The sequence below is a fragment of the Anarrhichthys ocellatus genome, unplaced genomic scaffold, assembly GCF_004355925.1.
Source record: "Anarrhichthys ocellatus isolate YVR2014 unplaced genomic scaffold, GSC_Weel_1.0 scaffold55, whole genome shotgun sequence".
Classification (NCBI taxonomy): Eukaryota; Metazoa; Chordata; class Actinopteri; order Perciformes; family Anarhichadidae; genus Anarrhichthys; species Anarrhichthys ocellatus.
In genome coordinates, this window is record NW_022280085.1 from 1,612,068 (window position 1) to 1,628,510 (window position 16,443).

At 40.5% G+C, this 16,443-nt stretch overlaps 1 long non-coding RNA gene across 1 annotated transcript; it reads right to left on the reverse strand.

Moving 5' to 3' along the window:
* Nucleotides 1–222: 222 nt before the first annotated feature.
* On the reverse strand, nt 223–15,707 carry LOC116396397 (uncharacterized). Its single transcript, XR_004213594.1, has 6 exons — nt 14,015–15,707; nt 13,432–13,922; nt 11,584–11,717; nt 9,479–11,219; nt 9,078–9,278; nt 223–803 (listed from the first exon to the last, which is right to left on the reverse strand). It is a non-coding gene; the product is annotated as an uncharacterized LOC116396397 (long non-coding RNA).
* Nucleotides 15,708–16,443: the final 736 nt, after the last annotated feature.

The window sequence follows — 16,443 nt, forward strand, 5'->3', positions numbered from 1 at the left end:
GAAGTGGCAGTATAGCAAGTCGCATGAAGTGGCAGTATAGCATGTCGAAAAAATCTGACTGATCCTAACATTCTCAACGTCACTCGAGTTTTTTACCAGAGTGAAGACAGATCACGGATTAAACTCAAGTTTTAGATTTGATTTGTGTTCTGATTCACCATCTGGTTTAAATGTTAACTGTTGGTCTGAACAATAAAACCACAAACAACTTTCTTCATTTATTTGAAAGATTTGTCCTTTCATGATCTGACATTTCCCTCTAACTTTTATTATGGATACAATTAAAGTCAGAGAGCTGGAGAGAAAAAATACTTTTTACATCATTTCCATTCAGTCGTGTGGGGCTGATAATTCATGAGTGTCGGTTTTGATGAGTTAAAACATGCAGCCTAATAAATGAATTCCAGTGTTCCAAAGAAACCACAATCATATTCTGGGATATTTAATGACTTCACAATCAGACTTTCAAAACATACAAATGGAAAATACATAAGACAAACGCATTCCGCCAGTAGAAGTTGGTCCTGTGCATATAAACGGGACACAAAACACAGTATAAATACTCAATGCAGTTAGTTTAACAGGTGACAGGCTACAGAGATAACTGTCTTTATTAGTAGAAGTACAGTTCACATGTGAACAGACAAACTCCGTCAAAAGTCTCTCCAGCTGTGAAAGCCGACTGACAGCTGATCCAGCTGTGATCAGCAGCAGCCGCCGTCATCAGAAACAGAAGTCGCTTCACGTGATGTAACTGAAGACAGGACGTCTCGTTTCCTCTTTCCTTGCATAGTTCCTTCGGACTAAGACGCAAGAAAAAGACAAAAGTGAGGGAAATTATGTCTCCAAAGTGACTTCTGTTTATAGATGGTATTGTGATGCACCATGGTCATTTGATGGATATTCTTGGTCCTGCACTCAGTCACTTACACCTTCCAAATATATTGCTTGCTGCACTGATGAACCTTAAAATTACTGACTAGACACTGAGTGTAGAGCAGCGAGTGTAATCCTTCATAAACTGGAGTGCATAATCAATCACCATTGGGTCAGTCAGCCACAGATTGTATACCCTAAGACAGCACTGCCCAAGTCCCGTTCTTCAGGAGTCATCACTTTAACTAAAATGATAGTGTGTCGGGGGGGGGGGGGGGGCTTCCCTGTGACTGACAGCTCTGTTCGGTTGGTTGCTGTCCAGGGTGCTAAATGGAGCCACTACTGTCCGGGCTACTGAAGCCTGCAGGGCAACTTAACTGAAAGCACTGAAATACTTTGAACTGCTTCCAACTACTACAACCTTCTTCAAGCTCCAACCCCTGAGGGTCTTGACTCATGGTCTCTTTTATTCAGCCTTTTTTTTGGGGAATATGCAATTATTTTAATCATTAAATGGTCTAATTTCATCCCTATTTGTAATCTGAAATTAGACTCTGCGTGCTTCCACTGTTTCAGCTTATTAGGACTCACAAGGGGACAGGGAGGGTGGGACGGCAAGCACGTTGTAAGATATGGAAACTTTCACGTATCATTTAGATCGTAGCTTTTGAGTTTGCAAAGTAGGCAAAATTATTCCAACTACTGCAATGCAAGTCTCTCTAATTTGAATTGAATTGACTTATTAAACAGAGTGCCGAATATCTTAAAGTTGTACAAGAACATTGTAAAATCTTCTTAATGATTTTGCAAGAGATCAGATTTAAAGGGACAGTGTTAGATGAACTGGTTCTTAAAGAGTTTTCTGCAGCGTAGGTGGGCCGTAAGTAGTTGGCAGTGAGGGGTATTGTGGAGATTAACACAGATGGGGGAGGGAGAGAGAGAGAGGGAGTTGTGTGCAACACTTCTCATCAGTCAGTGGTGGTGGATTTATCAAGAGCACATTTGGATGCAGGAAAATAAATAAAATAAAAGCCAAAAGAACCGAGAGGGACCGGCACTAAATAAGGTGAGTTGCATTCTGTTTTCACTTTGTACTTACAGTTTATTTTAAAGTTATCAGTTCATTTGTTAGAATAGCTAAATGATTTGTTTTAAAATGGCTTATTCCAAACAAACTGTCAAAAGAATTAAGGTATTCATTAAGGTATTCATTAAGGTATTCAATTTACCTTAATGGGGGAAAAAAGAAATAAAATATAAAGCAAGCCATTGCATTTAATAAGCTGGAAACAACACATCTTTGGTGCTCTTACTTGAAAGTGACTTAATCATGAAACATTATTAATGTTCTGTGGATCCATTAAGGACTAATTTCAGCTGCAGTTTATTTCCCCTGCTTTGGCTTTCTCCGTGTATTTCAGTCATGAAAATCTGTTAAGAAGCAGCCACGCTCCCAGGGAGCACAAGGTTAATGTCAATTTATTGGATTTGATACTTTAATGCTCATCTTCATGTCATTCTGTTGTCATTTGATTAATGCACTTTGCTGGGAAGGTTCCTGCATGAGAGAAACATTTGATTTTACGCATAGTGGAAGATGTTTTCCAAGCCTGGCAGAGATTAGTTTAAGTGGATTAAGGGAGGCTAATACATGTCTATTTACAGAATCTGTGTTCATGTGCAATCCCAGTACACCTCCACGATACTGATATTTACCTCTACAGCGTATATGAAGTTTTTTGACATTGTGTCCGGTAGTATAACCTTTAAATCCATCAGCTTGATGTTGGAGGGACGAGTCTAGTGTGATGTTTTTGGCGTTTTTTGGCTTCAGATCTACAGCAAACAGTAAAAGAGCCCGAGGGAAAAGGGTATCATGTTAGGAAATATACTTATTCACTTTCTTGCCAAGAATTAAATAAGAAGTGTGATATCTCTCTCCTTCAGTGTTGCCAGGTCAGATTTTAAGACACCTTAGCAGCATCACATGCGCAGTAGAAAACACATAAGCATACAAAGCTTCATCAGATAACCTAAGATAAAATGTTGGATAAATAGACTATCGCAACCTATAAGGACTGCATTCATACAACCGAATATACCAATGCTCACCTCAATGATAATGTCATCAATGTCATGATAGGTCCTCCCTCATCGCTAACAACGATTGAATACAACTCATGTCAATTAAATATTTCTCAAATTAAATAAGTCAGTGGTATGAGTGAGTGGACACGACAGTGTTTTACCATAAAATGACAGCTTGTTTGGTAATATTGTTTTCACAATATTTTAAAAAACCTGCCAAATGTGGACAAAAGCAAACCCCCCCCCCCCTCATGGAATCCATCTTCTCATCCAACTCAATGATTCTTAGTTTCAGGTGATTAACATGTTTTTTATGAATACTATATTCAATATCTGACAATAAATCCTCCTAAATGTTACACACTCTTCCTTTAAGATATTAAAATACAATTTTAAAAGAGGAAGAATTAAATGCTCACTCCTTGTTTGTAGGAGCCCCTCCCCTCTCTAAAAAAACTAAACATGCAATTTTAATTAAACCCCTTTTCAACATTTTTAAATAGGACACGTGTCTTCTCTTTCAGACCTGCATTATAAGAAGTAATTCAGGCTACAAAGTACATTCTGATTGCAGCAATATTATGTTAATATTGACCCTAACGTCGTTTGGCTTTACGTTGTTTGCCTCAAAAATAAAAAATAAAGAACCTTTGTATTGGTCAATACAATTGGTCAAACAGGAAAGGCTACAATAGTCGGGGCAGTGTGTCAGACGCCTAATGGCGCCTCGAGTTTAGTTTAGAGCCGTGAGCTTTGAGACGGACAAAATCCCTCCGCCGGCTGTTCACCCCCAGTCTGTCTCATGGAGATCAGTGGAGGAAAGTAACTAAGTACATTTGTTAATAAAGTACATCACGTAAATATTTCTATTATTTTCCTTTCTACTTCTACTCCGCTACATACATACACCAGGGGAATTTTGTACTTTCTACTCCACTACATTTGTTTGACAGCTTTAGTTACTTGTTATTTTTAGATGAATAAATGGATAATATGATAAGCTTTTCAAATGAAACACCATTTTAAAGACTAAACACCTGGTTTCCAACCTTTATGGCTTCTGGGGTCAAGCTGTGGAGTTGGGGTCACATTTCAGATTTATTTTTTAGTTATTAACATCTCCAATAAATATATATTTTTCCCTCTAAACTTCTCCCGTGGTTTAATTTCAATTAATTAATTTTTTTTTAAAAATCAGAGATTACATAAAATGTCCAAAAACGTACAAACTTGTATTTTTTCTTTTTCCTCTCACGACCCCTCACAGATGTCTGGTGTCCCTGTGTATGAAACTATGTATGAAGCGGTTGGAACTAGCTCCACCTCCGGCAGCTAAAACAGTCACATGCTGCTCGCTCATTGATGCTTCAGTATATATAATTGTTGATATCATATATACAAATGTATCAGTTAGAGGGGCCAAACCAGTACTTTATGTAGGATTTGTCATGCAGGACTTTTACTTGTTGAAGTATTTTCACATAGCGGTATTGGTACTTAAGTAAAGGAATAGTTCTGAATACTTCTTCCACCACTGAGGAGATCATACCAGAGAGCCTTAAAAAGGCAATAATAATAATAATAATAATACAATGCAAGATCTGGTTAAGATTCAGCTGGAACTACAATGGCTGTTTGAATTCAAGGTGACATGAGGCCTTATATACTGGACATTTATGCTCAAATGTACTTCAAAATCATATTTTAACGCTTGATCACAGTAAATCACACACAGTTTAAGTATGCATTAGTATGCAAACTATTCTCATCATTATTGATTTATCTGTTGATTATTTTCTTGATTAATTATTGATGGTTTGGTCCATGAAATGTAAGAAAATGGTTTAAAAAAGGCTCTCGCAGATATCCAGATTAGAAGCCCAAGAAAAGAACTGTTACTTAAATGGTTAATTGATCATTAATTGATTATCAAAATAGTTGCATTTCATTTTCTGATGATTCAATGATTGATTGTTGTTTCAGCTCTGTACCTAACAATTACACAAATTACAAATTGTCAAATTTAACCAAAGAACACTATTGAAGAGAGTATTTCTAGTATTGAAATGACCAGAGACCTGAAAATCTCATTGGTGCCTGATTTTGTATTATGCCTTCCCTTGAGGTCACAGTAAAGTGTGTTTCCCACTATTTGGCTTTTGGAGACAATGTGGGACTCGCGGTGGTTTGAGCTAAATGCTAATGCTAGCATGGCAATATGCTCTCAGCGACAATTAGCACTCAACACAAAGTGCAGCTGAGGTTTATGTGAATGTCATTAGTTTTGTATAGTATTCAACAATTCACACGTCATTATGTGCGGGACATGAACACCTGTTCCAAGTTTCACAGCAATCCATTCAAACATCAAAAAAGTCAACCTCATGGTGGCTCTAAAGGAAAACGTCAGAATCACTAAAGTCGGTTGGCTTCATCCTCTGGGGACCATGAATATCTACAAGAAGAGGTAGAGATATTTCAGTCAAGACTAAAGTGGTGGACGAACATTGCTGTCCATAGAGCCGTGCAGCTAGCACGGCTAAAAACAGAGCCCCTAGAACAACTACAAGCGACAGTCTACAGAGTGAACACATGACCGTCAGTGCTCTCTTGCTCCTTCAGGAACGACGTTTTGGTTTTGCACTTAGTGATGTAAGAATTAAAGACTGTAAGATGTTGTTGAAAGCTTCCAAGCTAAGATGTGCTCACTATACTGTAACTTGCTCCCAAAGGTCAGAGGTGAACATCCAAAGTGCTTTAACCAGTAACATGTCTCTCGCTGAATGTTTGGACCGCTCTAGTCTGTGCTTTGTGGTTGGAAGATAAAAGACATCGAAGTCATTTTTCTCTTTTTTAATGTTTTCTTTTGTCAACTGACTAATAATAATAATGGAATTTTCATCCATAACTTATTCTCTCAGCTTTTTGTGCCGTCACATTGCAAGCGTTGGTGGTTCTTTGCCGCACAACGACTGACGTTGTATTTTTGGATGATGTGACTTTTGTTCAATATGACAGACATTGTTCTTTCCTACAGCATGTTAATATAAAGGGCTGCTGTCATATTTTGACAAACCATGTCTCTGTGGACAAGATTTCTATAGACCTGTTTTTCCGCTACATTAGTTGTTAATCACTTTATATACTAGCCTTTGCTTTTTAGAACCTACAAATCCTCCAAAATGTAGCTTCAAACCAGTTTCTGCTATTGTTTGTGGAGCATTGTTTTTACCCCAGAGCAGCCCCACCACATATTACTCCAACCTAATATCAGTCCTCTAATCTTTGCTTTCCCCAAACTATAAACCAGGAGGCCAAATTGTATATTTGTTGGGAGTTCTCTCATATCAGCATAATTAACTCATCCTGCAGTATATCCGGACAGAGACGCGTATTACCTAATCAACCTGACCAGGTTTCTGACTCACTGATGTTAAGAATTTGGCAGCAGTCCAGCCTAAATCTGCTGTGGTCCAGATAACAACTGTGGTCATCATCCGGATTTTGGGGTTTTCTGAACTTCAGCTAAAATGTCGTTATGCAACACACAGAGCCCCTGCAGAGACAGCAGAGTGACACAGCGCTTTTATCCAAAGCACTTACAGTACCAGTGGGTACTGGTGTTATCAATTGTGCTTTCACTTTAATATACCTGAGGTCCCATTGGCTATTTGCATTCTTTTAACTGCATTTTATTTGGTAAATTGGCTGCTCCTCATGTATCTCATGGCTGATGTGTGTGTTTCAATCAAAGATAGTGTTGAGGGGCTTTTACAATCAGACAATTGAACAATATTTCCCTCCTAATATGGACAAAAAAAGAGTCAATACTATTGTTTCTCTTATAATATAGGCAGAAAGCACGACTACAACTACTGAATTAAAAACTAAAAACTATCCCTTATCAGTCAAACCCTGACCCTCATGGGTGTAGTTGGGAGTAAAATACCAAATTGATTCATCTATCTATCTATCTATCTATTTATCTATCTGTCTATCTATCTCTTCAGACACTGAGGTCTCCCTCTCTAATCCTCTGCTCCTGCAGTCCAGGGAGATGGAAGGGTCAATGTAACACAGCTCGCCACCTAAATCACATCTCGTTATGGAAATATGATGTGTGTGTGTACATCTGAGCGTGTCTTTATCTACTCCAGCTGTCACGAGGGGAGGATGAACAGACAGACGGGGGACAACAGAGGGGAGGGGTGAAGAGAGATGATGGCGGGATGGGCGGAGAAAAGGGGCGGAGCCGCAGAGAGGCAAACTGTCCTTAATTTGTTTAAGCCTAGGGATTTGTGGATTACCACAAATTGAATTAATCTTGTTACGTCGCTGCGCAGCGACAGAGGGATGTGTACCGCGGGTGGGGCATATGGATGTGTGTTTAAATGTCAACAACTGACCTCTTAACAGGGCACAATACAGATTGTCATAATTACCGGAAACTGATATTTCTTCTTACTTTATTGCTTCTACGTATTGGATCACAGGCAGGGAGTATTAGGCAAAAGGTAAACCCAGCTTTCTAGTTGCACTTCATACACCTTTTAAGCCTGCATCTTCATGAAGGTAAATTCACAGTGTGCCTCATTAAAAGGGTTAAGACTGATACAAACTCTTTAAATAGAACAAAGCAGGAACTAATAACTTTAATAATTATATAAGGCAGAAGACATTTTGACATGCCACAGCAGGAAAAGCACGGATGTGAATATCAATTGCTAATGTCATTAGCAACACCTGTGCTTTCCCTGCTGTGACCAGTCCAAACATTAAAGCAAATGAAATGTCCTCAGGGTACGCGTGTGTCTGTATGTGCGTATCCACCGGCCATGCTGTCACAAAGTCGGAGGGATTATTATGTGCAAGCAATGAGCTGCTGAGCTCAGGTTTTACTCTTTCTTGACACACTGCCATCATGGAAAGGAAGCAGGGAGGAAGGAAAGGTTGAGGAGGAGGAGGAGGAGGAAGGAAACAACAAGGGCAGTAGGGATGATCAGGAGGAGGACAAATGAAAAGAGGAGGGAGAGGCGTAAGAGAGGCAGAGAAAGGTCATTCTTGTGTTTATGTAGAAGAGAAATATTGCAAATTGTAAAGCCTGAAATTAGTATGTGGGTCTGATTTATGTAAAGGTCGTTCAATTAATATCATTTTTGGAGCTAACCTCATGATTCGTATTCATATCTTCACTTAGAAAAACTACATTTCAATTTTAATATATGGCAGGAATAAGTATAGATGTGCACATAATAAAAATACTCGAGTAAAGTTTTACTAAAACTTACTGAAGCTCTGTAATATACACTTCACTCGACTGGTTAGCCAAAAAGCTATCCAGCCTGTGACTACATGTTGGAGGCTGACATGAATGTTTTTTTTTCCCCTCTCAGCTGATCAGCATGAGCACAAAAAAGCGATGCATAGAATAAGTTAAAAAAAAGGTAAACATTGAATTACTTTTTTACCGAAACGTTTGTGTAAGTAGGCTAGAGTATGCTAAAATATGCTAGTAGCCTAAAGTATTTACTTAAGAACTGTATTAAACTTTACTGGTGTATTCCATTTAATGCTACATTAGACTTCTTCTTGACTATATTTCCAGGGATAATATTGTACAGCTAGTTACATGTTGTTCTGCAGTTTGAGATTTTTCTCACAAATATATGATTAGCGGCTGTTACACATTAAACTAGCCAGCAGTGTATAACGCAGTTCAAATTGGCTCCAGTGCAACATTTAAACACGGTTTGATGTTACATTTTGTTTAGTATTGCTACCTCAACTAAAGTAAAGGATCTCAGTACTTTATCCACTTCTTTTTTAGTAAAAAACGAAATAAAAATAAAGCAGTTGTCCTCAATGAGAATAGTTTCTTGTTGTCTTTGTGAGATGCTTGAAACTAGAGAACGATTGGTGGGAGGGAGGAGAGTGAGGCGAGTGAGAGAGGATTAAAGAGATTAAACCAGGTGAAAGGTCAAATAGCGTGAAGTTTGAATGAAGGACACATCTGAAAAGAGAATAAATGTGTTTTCAGCTCTGGGGGTTGAGTGTTTTGTGGAGGCCTCGTTTAACGTCTCAAAAATGTATCTGGGGATTACTAGTTCACTGACCGTTTGTCATTTTCTCTCCTTTGATTTCCCACAGCAGCGATGCGATTGGTCAGCGTGGCCGGGGGGCGGCCCCGCAGGGCGGCCGAGGAGGAGGAGAAGGAGCGCCCACCGCCTCCCTCGCACCACTCCAACCACCAGTTCGCCAGCATGAAGAACAAGTTCTTCAATGAGCTCACGCACCTGCCAAGTGAGCACACACAACTGCACATATACAGTATATTTAAAATACACACAAAATACAAACTAAGTTCAATTTGGTATGTTCTCAAAGAATATGCCCTATATTGGACATAATATCAAATAAAGAGGAAACAAAGATTGAAGCCAGTTCGGCAGATAAACCTGCACATTGAGAGACCCACACACACAAACCAATCAAAATCAATCTATAACCTACATACCATCATCGAGCCATCATGTCATCTTCTTATGAATCCTCGTGTTTTTCATTTCTTCATTCTGTCCTCTCTCATTTCTTCATGTGACCGCTCTGCTCTTCCAGATCATAAACTCAAGAGTAAGTCCATCTCGCTTCTTGTACCATTCAAGCTTTTCCCATTTTAAAGAAAAATGTCTTCTTGAAGTCTTCTACAGGTGGCAAAAAAAAAAACAGCTCTGTACTGACTGTTCTGCAAGAGAAGTTCAACCAAAGTTATAGTAGAGAGTAGTATTATGGAATTATGGAGACACATCCTTCACCATAAAAAAACCTTTGTTTAGGCTCTCTTGCCAAAGGTGCGGAAGCCCACGTCTAAGGAAACAAAAAAGTTTGGAATGCTAAAAATCGAAATCAAAATAAAGGTCAGCTGTCAAGTTCATTGTATAATTATGGCTGAATCATATGCAACAGTATTTATGGAAAAATACATCAGGCATACTCTTGTAAATCACTCCACAGAAAGCTTGGCTGCTCCTTCGCTGCCCGACAGAACCGGAATAAAGAAGTCGCTTCAGTGTCGATGATGTGACACTTGCGGTCTAGACACCGAGTTAGAATGATCAAATATTTGTCTTTGATATGTTAGAGTGACCATAAATCAATATTTTTACGATGACAATGTACCAAATGACAATGTAAAAGGGGGTCGCTCATTGTGAACTACAGAGAATTGACAAACAGATCTGCAGCTCCCCTCTCAGCGCTCTTGTAGCATCGTTTTTTATCCTTATAGCAGACAGCTGTTTCCAACTAAAGAGCTCTATAAACCCACAGCACACTACCTGCTCAGCACCAAACAGCAGACACATACAATTAGCTGGTGAACATATTGGAGCATTTAGCAGCTAACAAGGAGTTGGCAGAGACCAAAAACAAAGCAAAAAGAGAGTGAATATTGGACGTAGATTCACAGGGTGGGCAGCAACACAACTCCAAATGAATTCTAATGTTTCTCTGTATCTGCAAGATGTGTAAATGAGTTTTATGGTACGTTCATCATGTGAACTTAAAAGGTGATGAAAAGACATTTCTGCTGCCCTGAAGTGGCCAAAACATAACAGTTATTGCAGGTTTGAGCATCAAACAAGTCAGCCATGCTAACCTCAGCCATGCTAACAGGTTCACTATGAAAATGCTAACATGCTAATGAAAAGCAGGTCATGCTCACCGTCTTAGGTTAGCATGCTACTATTTCCTAACTAGCACTAAACACAAAGTACAGTTGAGGCTGATGGGAAACATTATTTTTGCAGGCATTTGGTCATAAACCAAAGTATTTGACATTTCAAAACATTTAATTATTATAGAATGTATCCTCTTGGAGCCTATGATAATCATTTAAATACTTCAGACTGGACTAGTGATGGCCAATCAATATAGCCTTTTTAACCATATTTACAACCATGGGAGGTTTTTGCATGACACTAATCTCACACTGTTTTGAAATGTTTACCTGTAAAGCTGTCGGCTACAGGTGCTTAGGTTAGCACAAGAAGCTGATTGGCGTGCGAGTCAGTCACACTGTGGTGAGAGCAAATGAAAACGTCGGAGCTGGAAGCCCCGCCTCTGGCTCTAACAGCACGAGAGAGAGAGAGTTGAGGTGGTTGTTTCGGCGTGGCTGCACCGCTGTAGGTTAATGTGAATGGTAACACATCCAACATGCTAACATTACCCAGATATCACCGGGACAAGGAAAGACGAACCTTGATACGTAAAAAAAGAACAGGATGAAGCGATTACAGAAGTAATAGGCATTTGGCATATAGCCATGGTGGAATTAACTTCAGTGAAACTCCTCCTAACGCACACGTTTGATTTAATAATTCTATGCATTTCAGTATTTTCAGTTTCATTACATAATAAATGCTAACAGGTTAATAGCCTATTGTGAGCTGCAGCCTTTTGGGAAAGTGTTTGTTCAGTGCACTACAGAAGTGTTTGAAATGTTCCTTATTTTTATAAAATAAAAATGGTTTACCAAAGTTGACAGTGAAAATGATACTTCAATCAGTGTTAGTAAAGATTGTCAGTGTGCAGTCAAAATAAAAATGAGGGTGTCCTTGTCACCTTTTCCACATCTGATGACTTTGCATGCCTGTCTTCTGCCTCCTTCTTCCAGTGCCCATGTGGGCGGTGGGAGCCATTGTGGTCGTGGTCCTCGCCCTTATCGTCTGCATGGGATTCTGCATCTACAAGAAGTGCTGCAACAAGGGAAAGAAGCCCAAGAAGGTCCGTGAGAGGAAAGGAGGACGAGGGCGCAGGAAGAAGGATAAGGATGGAGAGGATGGAGACGACAAGAAGGTGAGGAAAGGACCAGAGGGGTCCTGTCCTGTGTGATCCTGAGATGTCCCATGGCAATTCTGCTACCGATGCAGTTGCAGAAGAATTTTGTCAAATATTTACTACTACACAGATTTTCTCAAGTAAGCAGAGTTTCTGTGGTTTCAGTTATTCAGCTGGTCTAAAATTCAACAGTTGAAGTTATAAGTTATTCGTAATTTAAGTTTGACTGAGTAAATAGAAGAAAAACATTGTAGGGACTAGAGTTCAATGCATTGTTTGTTTTAAAGGTATAGTTTGACGTGGGAAATATGCTTAATATTCTCCTTCCTGCAGAGAGTAAGATGAGAAGATTGATTCCACTCTCATGTTTTTAGGATAAATATGTAGCTGCAGCCAGCAGCTGGTTAGCTTAGCTTAGCACAAAATCTGTGGAAAAAAAAGAAAGAGATAGACTGGATCTGTCTAAATGTAAAAAATACTGGTGCAAGTTTGCGGATTTTGTTACCTTTGGACAGAGCCAGGCTAGCGGTCCCCCCCCCCCCCCCCCTAAGTCTTTATGCTAAGCTAAGCTAATCAGCTGCTGGCAGTAGCGTCGTATTCAATCTACGGACATGAGTGTAGCATCGATCTTCTCGTATAACTCTTGGCAAGAAAGCGAATAAGCATGTTTCTCAAAATGTCGAACTACTCCTTTAACGGCAGGTCAAAAGATGCAACTGATGTACAATGGCTGACCACACCCTCCACAGGCCAACAGATGGAGTTAGCAGCAGTAAGAGCCGCGCTGTCCACAGCTGTTTGGCTTTTTACCCAGGTTGAGACTAGTAATGGACGAATTGACAGCTTAAACTGGGCACAAAAGCCAAAAGGGATGACGGAGTCACAGCTGTTGTTTCCTTTTGACCGGCAAAGCTTGTGGTAACAAGCATCAATATAGAAAACAGAATTAAGTTGAAACTTGTTGGATAAAATAATCTGTATCTTTTTATCTATGCTTTTGCGCCTGATGTTTGTTCGTGATTATCGTGAGTATGATCTTCACAGGGTATGGCGGGAAACCACAGAGGAACCTTAAAGGTGCCCTGGGGAGTTTTCTTGTAAACAATCAAAAGTAATAAACACTGAACCTTTTGACAACAAATCTCACTCATAAAAACCTTGCTTCATATTGCTAGTAGTGGCAAAACTCCACCGGGTATGTTTGAGACCAAGGCCTCTTTAAAATATTTGAAACTTTGAACCAAGTCTTTTTCACTGTATGGTCAACATTGACTCCTTTAGAGCTGAATATATGTGCCTTAAAGCGGGAATCACAGTGCCCCGCAGAGACGGCAGCATATCCCGGGAGCTTGAGTACAAAATGTGTGAGCTTAATAACATTGCCTGTTAACCGCTAACCACGCTGCGTGTCTTCCAGGAGGGAGAGGATGGGAAGGAAGATGAGGAGAAGGAGAACTTAGGCAAACTGGAGTACTCCCTGGACTATAGCTTCACTGATAACCAGGTACACGCGCCTGCACGTAGTATTTCGCAAGCATACACACACCAATATCCAACGTCTGAGGAAAAGAACAGAAACAAAAAGCTAAGCTCCACGTCAGGATTTGGGACTCCGGTCTAACTTATTTCTACCTCCTTCTCCAGCTGATAGTCGGCATTCTCCAGGCGCAGGACCTCGCGGCCATGGACGTCGGTGGGTCCTCAGATCCCTACGTCAAAGTCTACATGCTGCCGGACAAGAAGAAGAAGTTTGAGACCAAAGTCCAGCGCAAGAACCTCTGTCCCGTCTTCAATGAGACCTTCACCTTCAAGGTCTGTGCAGCGATACCGGAGAGAGAGAGACCATGTTGAACTGAAAACATTACAAGGAAACCGTTGACCACATTATTAGTATAATTTTTTAAATGATCCAGCATGAACATCAACGCATCTCAAGCACTTTAGAGTTAACCATTTCTGTCTATACTCTCCCTCTCTAGATACCCTACAGTGAGTTGGGTGGTCAGACTTTGGTGCTGCAGGTGTTTGACTTTGACCGTTTCGGTAAACACGACGTCATCGGCGAGATCAAGATCCCCATGAACAGCATAGACCTCGCCCAGCCAATACAAGAATGGAAGGATCTGGTGGGAGGGGAGAAAGAGGAGGTACATGATTTTTTTTTGGGGGGGGGACAACCACTGAAACATACAATGAATTATCTAACAGTCATTACCAGCTTTTAAAGCAATCAAAGGACTGAGCAGCGTGACAACTCAACCATTTACATGTCATGTCCCCGACAGCAAGAGAAACTGGGCGATGTCTGCATCTCCCTTCGTTACGTCCCCACGGCCGGTAAGCTAACGATCAACATCATGGAAGCCAAGAACCTGAAGAAGATGGATGTGGGAGGACTGTCAGGTGAACACACACTCACACACACATGCGCACATGCTTGTACTAAAGAAAGGATGGCAGTTAGGGCAGTTAGGGTTCTTCTGATCCACTGTCTGATGTTGTGTCTCTCTCTCTCAGATCCCTTTGTCAAGGTGGTGCTGCAGCACAATGGGAAGCGACTGAAGAAGAAGAAGACGTCAGTCAAACAAAACACTCTGAATCCTTACTTCAATGAGAGCTTTAGCTTTGAGATCCCCTTCTCCCAGATCCAGGTTCGTACACAACACAAGGAACACGTTCCTCCAGCACGGAAGAACAATTTCCTCCTACCTATCGGCCTGAACTTCAAATACACGGAAAAATGTGGTCTAACTCTCTCGTCCCTCTGCTCTCTCCACGAACAGAAACTCCAGGTGGTGATCACAGTGTACGACTACGACAAGCTGGGCAGCAACGACGCCATCGGCAAGTGCTGGATGGGCCACGGCGCCTCGGGCGTCGGGCTGCGCCACTGGTCAGAGATGCTGGCCAATCCCAGGCGTCCGGTGGCCCAGTGGCACACGCTGCAGACGGAGGAGGAGGTGGATGCTGCTCTGAAGGCCCCCATCCGCTAAACACACTCTCTCTCACACACACACACACACACACACACACACACACACACACACACACACGCACGCACACACACACCATCTGCATTTGAGGGGAATCCTTTCTTTTGAAACCAAACCCCTGTATGTTTTATGAAATTACCTCTCACTTGGATCGTAATCTTGAATGTGCTTCAGTTTGTTTGTTTTTGTGAATTTTCATTTGTGGATCTCTTTATATGACTACATGTGTGCTTTATATTTATTTATTATATTAACATTTTGACTACATACCAAAAATAAATGTACACAAACACATAATGTGTACTTGCAACACGCTCAAATAGATACGCACGATGCAGCTCGTTCATAATACAGGCTTTCGGTTCAAGAGAACATGCTATGGTTAACTGTTTCCACTGGCGGAGAGTTCTCTGAACTTCATGTGTAATAATGATGGAGTGCCCCTTTAATAGTCATTATTATCATTATTTATCAGCTTTATTTTGATGAGCTACACCTGTCATCAATGCCCTGGTTGTCTCTCGGTTAAAACCATATTTTTACAGCATAGGTACACTGTAGTATTGTCAAATACATTTTGATACTATAGTAAAGAAAAAAAATAGAAAAACCCACACATTCTTTCTGTTGGAGTAACTTTAAGCTGCTGTCTGCAGAGCTGAGGTGTGTGTTTCCGTCTTTAAGTTCCCGTTTCCCTCATGTTTTCCTCTCGTCTACCCCGATGAGTCTTATCTTCCAAACCATCGACACTTGTTTCTTCCTGTGAAATGCATTGTATTTAGTCACGTGTTACTGATTATTGGTCCGTCTCTCCGTCCGTGCTTGTGTTTGAATGAGTGGAGATCCTGTTTGGAGTGTCTGGTGAGTGCACATATTGATGTTGTGTGTGTGTGTGAGTGTGTGTGTGTGTGTGTGTGTGTGTGTGTGTGTGTGTGTGTGTGTGTGTGTGTGTGTGTGTGTGTGTGTGTGTGTGTGTGTGTGTGTGTGTGTGTGTGTGTGTGTGTGTGTGTGTGTGTGTGTGTGTGTGTGTGTGTGTGTGAGCGTGTTGCATATCATTTAAAAAGAAAAATGGAATGCTGTTTGGACTTTCAATACTTACAATGTGATTGTAAATAAATAGCTGAACAAATAAAATGTTTCCAGACAATGACAGATGGTCTGACGGACGGATGGATTTGAATGGACACACACGCTCATGATACCCTCATGTGCCAACATGATATCCTTTCATTTGCATCACACACATGCAGAAAGTCTCTCTTGCATTCACACATACGCGCACACACACAATCAGTTAAATGAATCATTGAGGGTTAAAGAACTAAAGAAAGATCTATTTGAACCATAAAATATGCACGACATATCATGCCTCAGAATGGGATTGTAATAATAATAATAATACAATCAGGGGTATTATTACCCGAGCACTCAGAATAACTGAACCGTTTACAATTATTTTCTGAGTGTAACTAATCCTTCACCCGGTGATTATTGCCGCCATTTGTCCTAGTAATCCAATGTTGAATGTGGAGGCTTTTTGTCTGTAACTGTGGTCTTCACATTCAATGTAGCGCTCGCTGATGAATGTGATCTTAGTGAGGTCAGTGTGTGTGTGTGTGTGTGTGTGTGTGTGTGTGTGTGTGTGTGTGTG